Below are 15,191 nucleotides of genomic sequence, written 5' to 3'. Positions count from 1 at the left end.
GTGTTCTTAACTTTCTAGCTACCCTACTTTTTTGCCCCACTTTCAGCCACTGTTAACACAACCAATGCCTGACTCAGAAAAAAAAGTCACTGTTAATTTCAATGTCATGGCAATTAGCTCACTCTTTCCTATATCATGTCATGACTCTCTTGGATACTTATTCATTTATTGGCGCCTGTGCAAAATACTGGCAATGAAGAAGTAAATGGATACAGACTCTTGGACTTGAGGGGATAGGTTGTCAGGGAGTTGATGCTTGTGATGGACGTTAGCATATTGTGATGAGTCCTAAGAGAGCAATGTGTATAAGGGATCAGAGATGAAAGACTTCACAGACAGCAGGAAGACTTCACAGTGGAGGAAATACTAAGTTGGGACTGGTAGAAGTCTACCAGAGAGAAACAGAAGAACATCTCCCAAAGAGGAACAGGGATAAGGGAAGAATGTGGAAGTATAAAGTGCATGGCTCAGACCAGGCAGATAAAGAAAATGAGTGAGTGGGCTAGGAGTGATTCAATGAAAAGGGGTGAGGACTGTGGAGAATTCAGGACTATGTGCCACATCTAAAGCAGACAGCCATTACTTACATCAGCTAGTCATTGCCCATATGCAGGAATGTGGGCCCAAAGTTGACAGATTTTTCACAAGAAGATATAAGTCCTGTGAAATGTCAAAAAAAAAAATTCTTTTGGGCACTGTAAGGCCCAAATAAAACACGTCTGTAGAATAGATGGCTCCACAGACTTCCAGCTAACAATCTGTATGGCAAATATACTCCAAAAATGGTTAGTTCTGGGTAGCAAGAGCAGGGGGATGTTTTGGGAGCTGGATGAGATGGTAGAGAGTCGTAAAAGATACAGAGGGACAGACAGGTTAAAGATAGTTTATAAAAGGTCTCAAGGTCTCGAGTAATTCCTTATCTCGGCCATTTGGGCTCCATTCTAAAGATAACAGAGAACAATAGAACAACTTTTATGGAGAAAAATGCCCTGATTATTAGATTTATTTAAATTTCTTGAAAATATTTATAATAATTTAATTTTTAAAAAATGTAAAGGTTTTATCTATTTATTTATTTGAGACAGAGAGAGGACAAGCAGGAGGGGCAGAGGGATAGAAAGAATCTTGAGTGGACTCCAGTCTGAGCAGAGACTGATATGGGGCTTGATCTCAGGACCCTGAGATAATGAACTGAGCTGAAACCGAGAGTCAGACCCTTAACCGACTGAGCTACTTCGTCACCCTTAATTTTTAAAAAATTCAAAACAAATTCTGAACATAGATCTTTTCACAGAAGTAGTGTGCAAAGAAGCAGATCCAGTATTCATTTGTAGTTACAATTAAGGTTAATCAAGTACTCAGGAATTAAATGAACCATAGGACAACTCTATTACCACCACCACCGCATATGTTTGCAGATATAATTGTGTAAATTGGGGACTGGGCTGGAACTTTCTGCACTGTTAAAAAAAAAAAAAAAGGTTGTCACTGGCTTCCCACTCAGAGAATTAAATAGGAATCAGTTTCACTAAAAATAACTTGACATGCACAGGTAGAGTCAACAAATCGGAGCACATCCTTAGACCTTTACCTAGTTATATGCAGAGCTGGGCCAAGTTGGGGTGACCTCATGCCAGAAGGATGTGGTTAAGCTGTAACCCACTGTTTACCTGCCCTCACAGCCATGGCTACTGGCATTGTTTTAGCCACTGCTGTCTACCCTAGACCCCTCTCCCCCCTACCCCCCACCACTATACCCGTTCTCTGCTCACTGAGACCTGGTAATGAATGGACTTGAAGGAAAAATATCTGTTTTCTATCAGTGCTTCAGGGCAAAGTCAATGTGTTGCACACAAGAGCTGTACACACTGCCAGATTCTGGACCTTAATTAAAGTTTCAACCCTTTTTAAGGTGTACTGAAATGGGACTCTGATGATGCAAAATCATGAGTATGGAGAAATCTGACTGCTAATGGGGTTTAATGTTCCTGGTATCTAGTCCTGGCTTGGGTTACAAGTACTGTGGGAAAGATAGGTTTCCTTTGGTCCCCTGCTACAGCTTTAAGTGGAGTCTCTGGTTTACATGGGTCCAGCATGAATTTGGGGTGCTAAGTTGAAACTAATGACTAACGTTGGGCTCTGAGCTTCTAGCCGTGAGAGGTCCTAGAACCAGGACACAACTGTCCTTAACAGTGAAAATGTAACCCCAAAATTCTGTCAGCCCAGAGATACTAAAGTTTGAAAAGCCATTTAAGAGTAAGACTCTGGATTGGGAGAGATGAGATTAGTTTCACTTAAGGATGTTTGTAACATCATTTTTTCTTCTGTCTCTCAGTTGGTCTGATTGTAAAATGGGGATAATAATTTGTTCTTTTCTACTTATTAGAAATGGGGATCCTTTGAGTATGTACAGAATTCTGTCAGAGAAAAGTTTTTGATAGAGTATATTATTTCCTTAGTGAAAAATTACACTTGTATAAAAAGAGAAGATACTCTATTTTGATTATAACAAATACTTTGTATTAGAAGACTAACTACATAGAAGTCAGCTTTTAACTAGACTTTAATTTCATTAATTTCTAATGTTTATTTCGTGTCTCTGAAGTATAATATAAATGGCCAAAGTGAAAATAAAAAAACAGTTTGAAGAATAGATGATGCACTGGAAAGTTCCTGGCTTTTTTGGCACTTCTGTATAGTACATATTGACAGTCAAAGGAAAGATGATCAAGTTTCCTCACAGATGTTGTCCATATAAAACCAAATCTTCTATTCTTACTTTCACCCAAAAAGGAGGAAAAGCATGTCCACAAATAGGGGGTACTTTGGGACTCGACTTTTATGGTTTGCCAATTTCCCTGTTCAAACTTTCACTACTTTCATTATCAGTGTCAGAGACTACACACTCTGGAATCACTTTTGCTCATTTCCATCCCTAGAGATTTGTGTATGATTCTTTTAGCCCCCCTTCAATTATTCGAGAAAAGACTCTGAATTCCTATTTTTCCTCGTCATATTTTTATCTTCCTACTTACTCTCTACCTCAAGCTAATTTGGGAGGGAAGTTTGGGTTCTTCCATTTAGGATGCAAGGTCAGGTCTTTGATCTTTCTTTCTGAGAGAGGTGGGCCATCTACTGTTGCCTTTTGGTATGACTTTTGAAACCAGAAAATTCTGGTGGCAGAAATTAGGTAAATTTAGAAATTACAATTACAAGCAGTTGTATAAATTTACAAATTAGACCTATTAGCATAAGAATTTTAAAACATCGATTTTTTTTTCTGTTGTATTCATTATTCATTGAGCATTGTTTTCAATTGCATGGTCGGTAGGAGAGGTAGAGAAGGAGGATAAAGAACTTAGGAAGCATTTAAAAATCACCAAGGCCCAGGCTCCATCCCTAAGAAATTCTGATATTTTTAAAAAGTAGGCTGTATGCCCAATGTGGAGGTTGAACTCACATACTCTTCTGACTGAGCTGTCCAGGCACCCCAAGAAATTCTGATTTAATTGGTCTGGGATGAGCCCAAACATCAGTATTTTTTTCAAAACTGCTCAGATGATTTGAATATGCCAGAGTTAAAACTACAGATACAGGATTTTGCTACTACTTTTTTTTTTCCCCCCAAGAGGCAAAGGGTCTGCTTTGTCAGGCTTCTTATAAAGCAGAAGCTCCTTCATGGAATATTTTTCTAAAAGTTTTCCAGAAAGAAACTGTCATGAATTGATAAGCCAAATAACCGAATCCCATAAATGGCCAGTCAGAGCTTTCAAATGAACATTTCCTTTTTAACATCTTGTATTTATCGATGAAATGTGTACAGTGAAAGGCTTCCCTTTCACTGAATGTGTCAATTTGTGCTTATTATCTCACCTTTCAACTCTAAAATGAAGATAGTCACAGTAGGTAGCTCCCAGGGGTTTGGGAGAATTAAATGAAATACTGCATGGCCTCCCACAGCATGGAGCCTAGTGCCTGGCAAGAATGAAGTTCTCAGTGAAAGTTGGAATTATTGGTCAAGGGAATTGTACTGTAGTGAGCAATGTATCTTGGTCTCTAAGTGTCTTTTTAATTTTTAACTTTTAAATTTTTACTTAAGCCTGGCTTTAGCCCCTAATGGAAAGTTATATTAAACTGCATATAGGCAACTTGACTTTTGATGCATAGCTAAGCAGTTCAACTAAATTTAACTATGATTTTACTGTCAAAATATGTTCCTACTACTATGACTAGGTGAGAGCACAACTCATAGGACTATAGAGGAATAAACTGAAATCTACTCTTTTCTTCCTAGAATCCTTAGTAGGATACTAATGATAGTGTGTGGGTATGCTCCATAGGTCAAAAAATGCAATCTGGCATTTATCCCTCAACAACTGCTTTACGACAATCTTAAAATGAAATTTTAAAGGCAAAAAAAAAAAAAAAAAGTCTACCTATTATTATCTCCTTTTACCTAGCATGGCTGTTTACATTTCTTCTTGCCTTCTTCCAAGTCTATTTGCATGTACTTATTCATATCCCGTCTTTCCTGACTGAAGGGTCACTGTATCTGTTTTGCATTTGATCTTTTCCCCTTAGGCTACAGGGCTTAGTAACCAGAACTCTGGGCTCCAGTGTCAGTCCTTATCTTCCAAGTCCCCAGCATTCTGGCTGTATGACCTCGAGTACTTTGTTTAATTTCTCTGTGCCTCCTAGAGTTGGTGTGAGGAGTTAGTACATAGATACTCCATAAACTTTAGCTATTATTTGACAGTTTTTTGGTAAACCCTTTCAACTTGCTACACAATTTAAATGTTTCTATTATTTAAATGTTCATGTAATTTTTCATTGATGAAACATTAATATTTTGAGGACTGGAAACTACATCGATCCTTAAAAGTTCCAGTTTCTCTTCTTATTTCCAACTTAAATTGATTTAAGCTGACTATATTGGCATGTAATTGAGCAGGTATGCATAGATAGAAAAGAATGAAACAATAGGTTATTTGATGAGGGCACTCTCAGGCAACCACACGAGACATTGTTAAGTATCTCAAGATTACACAAAATGATTTCTAAACCTCTGCTGGTTTATTATGTGGTTCTTCAGATAGGAAGGAGTAACTATAGACTGATACTCAAGTGAGTCTGATCTAGTGAGTGCTTCTTCATCCCAGGTGCCTCCAGGTATGGTGTTGATGAGAAGAGAGATAAGCTTTAGCCTTGTGTTCTACACTTTCTATCTTAAAGAGAAAAGCAACCAGCTGGAGATTTACTAGGATTGGGAGACGATTTGGGATGCTCATTCATTCAGTGAACTGTCGTCGCACACCAGTTACTTGCCAGACTTTGCGATGCAGACAAAAGCAGATGGGGCCTGACCTCCTAAGGTTTACCATCAAGGAGGGCAGACAGATATCAATCAAATGATCAATCGAACAAACATAAAATTATACCTGTAAGCTATTCTAGGAAGGAAAGATGTGTGGCTCAAGGAGAGGCTAGACTTAAGGTACTTACCCTGACCAGGGAGGCCAGAGAAAGCTTGTCTAAAGAAGCCACAGTTGTGCTGAGAACAGATGGACGAGTGGACATTGACTAGAAGAAAAGGAAGGAGTGCATCCTAGACAGAAGGAACAGAGAATGCAGAGTCCTGTGGCAGGCAGAAGCGGTCTAAGGAAAGAGAATTGAAAGAAGACCAGGTGGCTGGCCACGTGACAGAGAGCAATGAATTACTCTTACATGGATTAAGCCAGCAGTGTGCTGGAGCCGGCTCAGACCAGCTTCTGAGAGCTGGTTTCATGTCTCTCCCTAACTCCAGGGATATAAGGTTAGTAGCTTGAAATCAGCCAAGGTGGGTGTTTTTATATCATAAAAATTGGCCAACTCTTTATTCTCCCCAGAGAGCCGGTTTACCAGCACACCATTGGATGAAATTACAGGGAGCCATACACAGATTTAGAAGCCATCCATTCCATACGGTTCTTAATCTGAGGTTAATATAAGCAGTGAAGACACGGGTCTTGGGAGAGAGGAGATTGTGACTTCCAGGTACTTTCATCCCTTATGCAGCAAGAGCAAACTAATTAGATAGGAAAAATGTCCTCTGGCATTCTAGCTTTACCTTTTTCTTTCTTTCTTTCTTTCTTTTCTTTCTTTCTTTCTTTCTTTCTTTCTTTCTTTCTTTCTTTCTTTCTTTCTTTCTTTCTTTTCTCTCTCTCTTTCTCTTTCTTTCTTTCTTTCTTTCTTTCTTTCTTTCTTTCTTTCTTTCTTTCTTTCTTTCTTTCTTTCTAAGATTTTATTTATTTATTCATGAGAGACACAGAGAGAGAGGCAGAGATGTAAGCAGAGGGAGAAGCAGGATCCATGCAGGGAACCTGATGCAGGACTCCATCCTGGGACCATGAGATCACACCCTGAGCCAAAGGCAGATGCTCAACCGTTGAGCCACCCAGGCGTCCCTCTTTCTGTTTTCAAATAAAACAGCTCAAGCATCCATATTGAGTACTGTGGGGAGCCTAGGCCTTTCCCTGAGATTAGTAAGGATTCCCAAGCTCACTACCTTCTTCTCCATGACCACCTTGCACATTGAGTTCTTGTTGAATTCTCTCCTAGCTCCCCAGAGCAGCACCAATACCAGGCACACAAAAGAGACCACCTTGAACTTCAGGAAAGATCTTCCTGCTCTAAAACTTCTTACTTGGGTGGTCTACTCTCAGGGCTCCCAAAGCCCTGACGTATCTCTCCTTTTCTTCTCCCTTTCCTCCTGCTCTTATGATATTACTTGGAAAATTTTAGTTCACAACCTTTATTCCAGATTAGGTTCAATGTGCATCCTTGCATATCCAGAAAGCTCCTCAGATTGTCTGCTAAACCAAAGGCAGACAACCAGTGTGACCCTCAGCAGTAAGAATAGCTAACAATATGTTTGAAAGGATCATTGCTCTTTACCTTGGGCAGGAGAACGTCTTTAAGCAGAGTTGACTTCTCCACTAACCAAAGCTCTTGGGTTTCCATTCTTCATTTTACAGAAACACTGGTTTTCCTTCACAGTCATGAGTTTATTATAGCTGGAGAACTGGAAACACCATCCCTTCTCTAAATTTGAGTGGTTCTGGTTTATTTTAGACTGCAGTATACAATTTTCTAGTGTTATTGAGATTTTATTTTATTTTTTTTAGTTCAAACTTCTGGCATAATTAGAATGAAATGTTCTGCACTGCCTCCCGCTCCCTTGGTCTGGAACTCTGGACGCTGGCGTGTTCCTGCAGGTTTCCTTTGCTGTCTTAGCCAGCTTCCATGCTATTAGTAGAATGCCTTCCTGGGCACAGAGGGAGGATATAACCCCGGGGTCTGTCTCCTCCACCTCTTCATCTTCTTACTAACTTACCCAGAATTCCTGTGCAGACTTTAAAGAAAAGGTTCTATGTGACATTTCAGCCAGAGAAGAGAGAAGCTGCTATAAAATAGAAAGAAGGTGACATTATTATTCAGAAAATACTTGGGCAGGTAAAATTTGGTGAAATTTTCCCTGAGTTCCTGGAGGCTTTCCTTTCCAGTCTCTTTCCTATTCCTACAGGAAATAGGAAATTCATTCATGCTGAAGGATACATAACTGATAAGACTTAGTATATTATGGTTTTTAAAGCTATTAACATTTCATAAGGGGAAAAGCAATCAAAGGAAACACAGTTTGAATGGATACAATTATTTATTGCAAAAAGATTCCTTTTTGACACTTTCAAAATTATTTCCCTCAGTTTAAGGATTATTCCTTGAGACTAAATATGAGCAGATTTGGAAGGCTTATTTTTATTTATTTTTTGATGGACAGGTCCCTGTTATACTAATTAAGATTATAATTAATTCAGCACTAATATGTAAAATCGATCCCCCCCTTTGTAGATCTAGACTGAATAGGTCCCTCTTTTTTAAGGGAAAAACTCTTTAGGTTGACAGAGTTGGTGGTTTCTATTCAATCCCTTATAAATGTGGATTGCCCATCCACACTGGCCCCAGTGGTCATCTTAAGAAACTACAACAGGTCTAGAAAAGAAAGAATGCTTATAGCCTGTGTCCTGTCTTGCCCTGAGGATAAGGGGTTCCTAGTATTTTTAATTCTTGCCTTTTGATAGATCTAATCCAAACAAGAAATATTATAAATATCATCTTCTAATCCCTCATGCTGGTAATTTACATTTTGAGGCTTTGATAGAATATTGAGGCAAAGTCAAATGAAGTCATGAGGTCATGACTGGGTTGGCTGTTCTACTAATTCCAGAAATGAGGACTCGAGATCTGTGCAAATGGAAATGAAGGCCAATTAGACATGATTAACATGTAGATTCAAAAATAAGATAGCACAGCATTTTACTCTGAGACTTTGCCAGTAGAGTTTAATAAATTAAAATGAAATGCAGTCAAGTTGAGACATTAGAAAATGATGTTGGGCAATATTATGCAAACATCAAGACCTGGTTAATGGATCCTAACGTTTTGGGAAGATGGAGTCCCTAAAACCCAACAGTGCGTTCTTTTGTGGCTTGATGGCCTTATCCCTTTTCTGAAGGAGAAGACCTGCACAACAAGGAGAAAAGGCGGCATTTTGGGTTCAGGTGAACGTTAAAAACTAAAGATTCGTATGAAGTTTCAGAGTTATCCAGAGCTCCTAAAGTTACTGATATTTAGAGGTATCTGTTCCCCTTTATTTTTGTGTAGTAAGGTCTCTTACCACAAGATCTGTTGGTGATGGTACTACTTAGCTGCTGTGAATGGAAAATGAAAGAGTTAAATAAAATCTTCTATTTGTGGATATAGATAGTAGGCGGCTAGAAAAACAGACCTAAGGATCCTAATTCCCAGATTATTTTTTTAAGCATTGCTTTTGCTCCTCCTAAGAATTTATTTCCATAAAGCTTTAGGCTGTTACAGTGCAAATTGCATCTTGCTTAAGGGCAGCAAGATTTACTTAATGACTATCTGCAAATCATTTTAGAATCTTACAGGAGGAATGTTATTAGAGTGTGGAGCAGTAAATGCTCTCTGTGCCGGGGGAAATCTTCCCCAGCTTACGGCTGCAAGCTTTGATCTCATCGGTCCTCATAATGAATTTTTACCTTGAGTTTTATAGGGACTTTCTTCTAAGGAGAGCAAAACTCAGTGCAGACATTATCTAATTCTTCCTCATAACATTCATATAAAGTTGGGTGGGGCAGATGTTATTACCAACCCATTCTGCAGATGGGGAAAGAAAATAGAAAGTTACACGACTCCCCCAAGGTCAAAAAGAAGCTGAACAAGAGCCAGAAGGATTCCATTTGGGGTTTCCCAATTGTCAGCCTAGACTGACTCTGAGATCACCAAGCAGCCATGAGAACACTAGCAGGGCAGACCAGGTTGTGAAAGGGGTGCAGGATTCTAAGCCAGAGGGCCTGAGTGTGCCCCTTTCTGCACTTACTGTGTGGTGTTGGACAAGTCATTGGTCCTTTGGAATTAGTTCTTCTTTAAAACAGGGCTATTAGGAGTATGTGCCCCACAGTCTGCTGGATTGGATGTAATGCATTTTCCAGTTATGGAATATGATGAAATAGTCCAATTACATTAACATCCCAGAGGGTAAACCACGAGGTTGAATTTCATAAACACAAACATGAAAGTTGATACATATATCTGCTTTATTATCTCAGTTCATTTCAAAATGTACAGTTGCAGTCACAATTGTCCATCATTACATGTACTGTAGATTTTATATGATTTTAATGTGGTGAAGGTGTGCATAAATTGCTATGTCTTTGATTTTTTCTTTCGCTTCTTATTTCATGACCCTCACTCAGATAGGCTCATCTGTGCTTGTAACAAAATAAGACCCACCAGCTACCACATGAGTGTGTACTTTCTTCCTTCCCAAGCTTTTCTCCTCACTTGTTTGTGTCCCTGTAGCTCACTGGGGTGCCTGCAGGAACCGATCCCCACCAGATTCAGTAAATGTTCATTGGGGATGGCCACCACTGAGGCAGGCGTGCTGGGTTCCTTGTGGAGTCCCAAAGGGCACTGTGTTCTCTGGAGTTTCAAAGTACCACAGCCAATCTGTGTCGTGAGCAGGAGGGAGGCTCTGTCTACCCTGGTTGGGTTACACCCTTCCCGGTGTCTCTTCCTTCTGTGTCTTGATGTCACAACATTTAGGATAACAGCTTAAATGCCAATACAGCACTTGGGGTCTGGAATCGGGAAGACAATTGAAACATACAATTACGGTGCTATACTTAGAACCTCTTCTCTTCTGACCACTAAGGCTTTTAAATGAAACAAAACTGAATCATAACTGTGATGCTAGTCTGGAAATTGTTTTTTTGTTTTGTTGTTTTTTGTTTTTGCCTTAGGGAAGGTTTTTTTTTTTTTTTTTTTTTTTTTTTTTTAGGGAAGGGTTTTATCCCAGGAGGCACCTCAGACTGTCATGATGTAAACATTGGTGGTGGGCAAACCATCTAGAATAATAGACATGCCCAAACTGCGGATTGAATACAAACATCCTTCTCCATTTTCCCATAGAGTTAACTATAGAGTGAAAAAATTAAGTCAAAGTTAAATATAAATGTAATTTTAAGGTTAGCTTTTTATTCAACATTTTCTGAAATCCTAGGAGCCCCTGGACTTAATTGACTTTGTTTCGTATAGGAGTCGTTTTCCAGTTTATAGTAGCTATTCCTCCCCCTTCAAACAAAGGAGAATGAAAATAAAAAAGAAATATTTGCTGACCACACACAGTTAAAGTTTCAGAGATTATAACATTTCTTAGGCCAACCAATGTCTCATTTATAGTTGGGAAGTCTACATTCTATTGATGTACATTTTTTTTTTTGAGGGGGTAAATTATCCGAAGTATTTTTTCCCTCTTTGTTCTTATCCATTCCATCTGTTCTATATCCAATCTCACATCTGGAGATAGGAAATTTACAGATTCTAAAATGAGATTCATTGACAATTTGTTGTTTTTACAGCATGAGAAAGTTTTCCCTTGGGGATAAAATGAGGCTAATGACAGTATTCAAAACTGAATTGTTCGGTGTCTGCCAGGTAGGTACACAGCATCTGAAAGAATGCTTTCATTTTTCTATTTGGCTTGAAATAGTTAGAAAATTACTTACTGTATGTATTACAAAAACCCATGGTTTTTGGTTTTGTCAAATCATATTTGAGACTTTTCCCAGAGCAGAACTTTCAGGAGCTTGAATACACAGCACTGCTATCGGCCTGTAAGCAGAAGTTTGGCTGAAGTATGAATTCCAGAAGAACCCCTGTGTCCAAAGCAGAGGCATAAAGAATCAGAGAGAGAGAGACGTTATGGTATCTCTAGACAGAGTGTTTAAAACATATCCTCTTTTGAGTAATAAGATTTATTATGGTGGTTTTTGTACCATTTCATTTCAGGATACTGAAAGTACTGGAGCAAAAGCATAGAATTTTGTCTCTTAACAGGAAAAAAAAATTTGCAAGTTTACAACTAAATCCATGCTTGTGAAGTTTCCAGTCCATTCTCCTCAGACTAAGCATGTTTGACTAAATATTCAAGTGTTATTCTGCCTTGAAATTTGGAGGTTTTCTTGAATGTGAAAACTGTGTGTGTGTGTGTGCATGTGGGTGTATGCACACTGGCTATTACCTAAGAGAATGGTTACACTGACTAACCCCTAATCAAAGACATAGTAGCTAAAGGCACTGAAGGTCATTTATTTTATTTTTTGTGCTATAGACCTTTGACCAGCAAACCTTGATAATATGCACATAAGAACCCAGTGAGAGAAATTTTCCTGCTCAGCTGATGTTGAATGATCATTAAGAAGCCCTTTCCCCCTAACCGTTACTAATATTGGAGGAGAGTTTATCTTTGTGTTGCATTCAAGGCTCCTATCAGCTACATGGCATATGAAATATAAATAAATACATGACAAAGACCTGCCAGAATGACTGTAGGCTATAAGAGTTATAAGAAAGTGCCAGTAGTGTGGTGTGTTTGGTGAAGAGCAGACTGAAACTGGGTGGCATGGAAAGGGTAGCTGTATTCTCTCCGCTTGTCCCAGAGCAAGAGCAGTTACATCAAGTTCTAGCCTGACCCACTGGGAAAGCACGATTTACCACCCTCACAATCATCGCTGGTGTTAGGTGTAAAAGAAAGAAGGTTTTTTTTGTTTTTGTTTTTTTTTTTGTTGTTGTTGTTGTTGCTATGTTTTGTTTTGATTTTAAGAAGTGTTTCAGCAAGTTTAGGAAGAGGAAGTTCAATCTATGCCAAGTTATCACTGATTCTGGTGGGTATTTCCTTTAGTGCTTCTGCAGAGCTGGGAAATCCCCGTTGTCGCCACCCCCAGCAGTTCGGGGGAGCAGCTCACTTAGAAGCCTTTCCTAGATCTGCCTCCTTTTATGAAATCCATGCCCAAATGGGCAGTGCTTAATGTATCTGAATACAGTACAACAATTCAAATGGAGTTTTACTCTTCAAAGAATCTCCTTTTCTCCAACACAGAAGATAACTCTTCCTAGGCACACACATCTTTTCACCCAATAACCTTGAAGCTAGCATATAAAGACATATATTGTTTTTTTTTTTTAAGATTTTATTTATTTGAGAGAGAGAGAGAGAGAGAGAGAATGAGCAAGAGCTCAAGAGCAGAGGGAGGGAGAAGCAGCAGAGCAGGGAGCTCGGCCAGGGGGCTCCATCCCAGGATGTTGGGATCATGACCTAAGTTCAAGGCTGGCACCTAACTGACTGAGCCACCCAGGTGTCCCAAAATGTATAGTTTGATAATTTTAAGTTAAGACTTCAGAGTTTCATAAATTTAAATTGGTTTTGCAATTTTAAATTATCTCATGATTATCATTTGTTAGAATAGAGTCAAAATATGAACATTGTAACATACGTTTATAATCTATTTTTGGTTTCCTCATTTACTGAACATTATTGAATATTTATCGAATATTGACATTTTCTGTCACCTGTAGTCATAGTTCTTATTTAACTCTAAGATTCAAAAAATCATCAGGAAGAAAATAGAGATTTCTTTTTCATTTTCAAAGGTAGGGATAATTAAAGGTAACTTTCATTCTGAATAATATAATTTAATATTATTTAATGCCCCTAGGTTGGCTGGAGGAGAGTGCGATATTGGGCATGGATTGTAACTGTTTTCATGAGTCTTTGCACAAGGCATTCAAATGTGTGTTAGGTAGGTCTATATACCAAAGTTATTCAGGGAGTCTTGATTCTACTCTGGGATTGAGAAATAGCCTTGATATTTTGTTTATCATTACACTTTTTGCATTAATTTATATTTTTAAAATCATTCCATTACAATATGGTTTCTCTAGACTCCTGCGTATTTGGGACCTCCTTAAATTTTGTGCCTCAGGCTAGTACCTCACTTGCCTTATCCTGGTCCTGGCCCTGCTTTTCTATTTTTGCTGTTTCCCCAGCTCTCTGGAATGAGTACCTGGAAGAGTCCTCAGCACTGTTTGATAAGTGATTAATGCTGTTTCTGATGAAGACTAGCTGATTGTGTAGCTTGGTGTCTTCCAATATGGGGAGTCTAAGCCATGTGGGCCAAGGGATCCTAATAATGTGCTTTATAACCTCTCCTGGGAAGTGGGGAAAGAGGGGGCACTACTCCCTGAGAATAGGCTCATTCACAGCATATGAGCATTTGCAAGCTTATCGTGAATGCAGTCCATGCTCCATGAACATGGCGGCTGGTGTCTCCATGAGTATACAACAGAGACTGTGGACTCAGATCGCCTAGGTTCACAGGCTAGCTCGCCCACCCACAGGCTGTACAACTCTGGGCAAGTTGCATAATTCTGTGCTCAGTTTCTTTCTCTAAAGCATAGGAATATTAATGGTACCTGCCTTATGAGATTTCTGCGAGGATTAAATTAATATATGCATCTTCAAGTAAATTCTCCAGAAAACTGCCTGAGGCAAAAGCTTATGTGTTATCTCTATTATGGAGGGCAATCCCAGGAAACAGGAGAGAGAGAAACAGGAATTTAGTAAGACAGGAAGGAAGAATAAATGCAAGAAGACATGCTACTGGGGTGGCCACAGTTTGTTGGTTGCATGGTATCACGGGGCTTGCCAAAAGGCTGTATAAAAACATCTCTGATCTCTCATTGGTCCAAGTAGACCCATGGGGTTGTGAGTCCACCATGTGTCTAAATTGTATCCTCCAGGTAACTGTTAGGAAAGCAAGAATCTCTGTGGTTCCTGTCCAGTCATTGTGCAGGCCCTGTGGTCTCTTCATGTCAGTCAGAGCCTAACATGGAGGCTCCCCATCTATAGTGGCCACTGTGACTATGGCTTTACAGTCACAAGGACTATAGGAGCCATATTATTGGACTCTGGATTCTTCCCAGTATCCCTAACCCTGGAAACTAGCTCCTGCTCCCTCACCAAAGTAATCTTTTGTACATTTGAAGCAAGTGCTTGTTTTTGACCGGTCCCTGCCTTGTAAACTGTTCTTTGTGATCTTTAACTATCAGGATTCTTTTGTTCATTTGGAGCTCAGCTAAAGTGTTACTTCCTCAGAAAGGCCTTCCAATGACCACTACTGCTTTTCTCATTCTCAGATAAAGAGATGCATTGATATCCTTCTTCTCTTAACTTGTATCCTTATTTTTAAAAACCATATACTTTTGCCTCACAAATGAAGAACATTTTCTGTTGTAAAGAGAAAGGGCATGAATAGGCCCTCGGCTTGCTCTCACACCCTGAGCCTGGCAGTTCACACAGCCAAACCACAAATGGAACTAATGTCTCATTATTGTCTTCCCATCACATCTGACCTATTATGAATCAGCCCCCTTTCCCTGTCAATATCAAAATTGGCTTGTTCAGGAAGTGAAAAGATGTCATGTCTTCCCCTGCTTCTTTTTCATTCAAAAACATTCAGAACAATTAATATTGAGTTTAAACTTTTGGCTTATAGTAAATGTAAGGCTGACAACTGAAATTTGAGGAGAAAATCAGTGAAATGCAAATATAAAAGATACTTTTTACATTTTTTCCTTTTCCCCTCATCTCTCTGTTCCCCACACCCCATGGAACATGTGTCTGGCAGATCCCATGCTACCACAGCCTCTGTCCTTTATTCCAATATTTATGTCACTCATGATATCTTATCATTTTTGGTTAACATATGCTAAGTTACTCACGAGGCTCAAGA

This window comes from Canis lupus, chromosome 1, assembly GCF_011100685.1.
Source record: "Canis lupus familiaris isolate Mischka breed German Shepherd chromosome 1, alternate assembly UU_Cfam_GSD_1.0, whole genome shotgun sequence".
Classification (NCBI taxonomy): Eukaryota; Metazoa; Chordata; class Mammalia; order Carnivora; family Canidae; genus Canis; species Canis lupus.
This window is presented reverse-complemented; position numbering follows the sequence as displayed.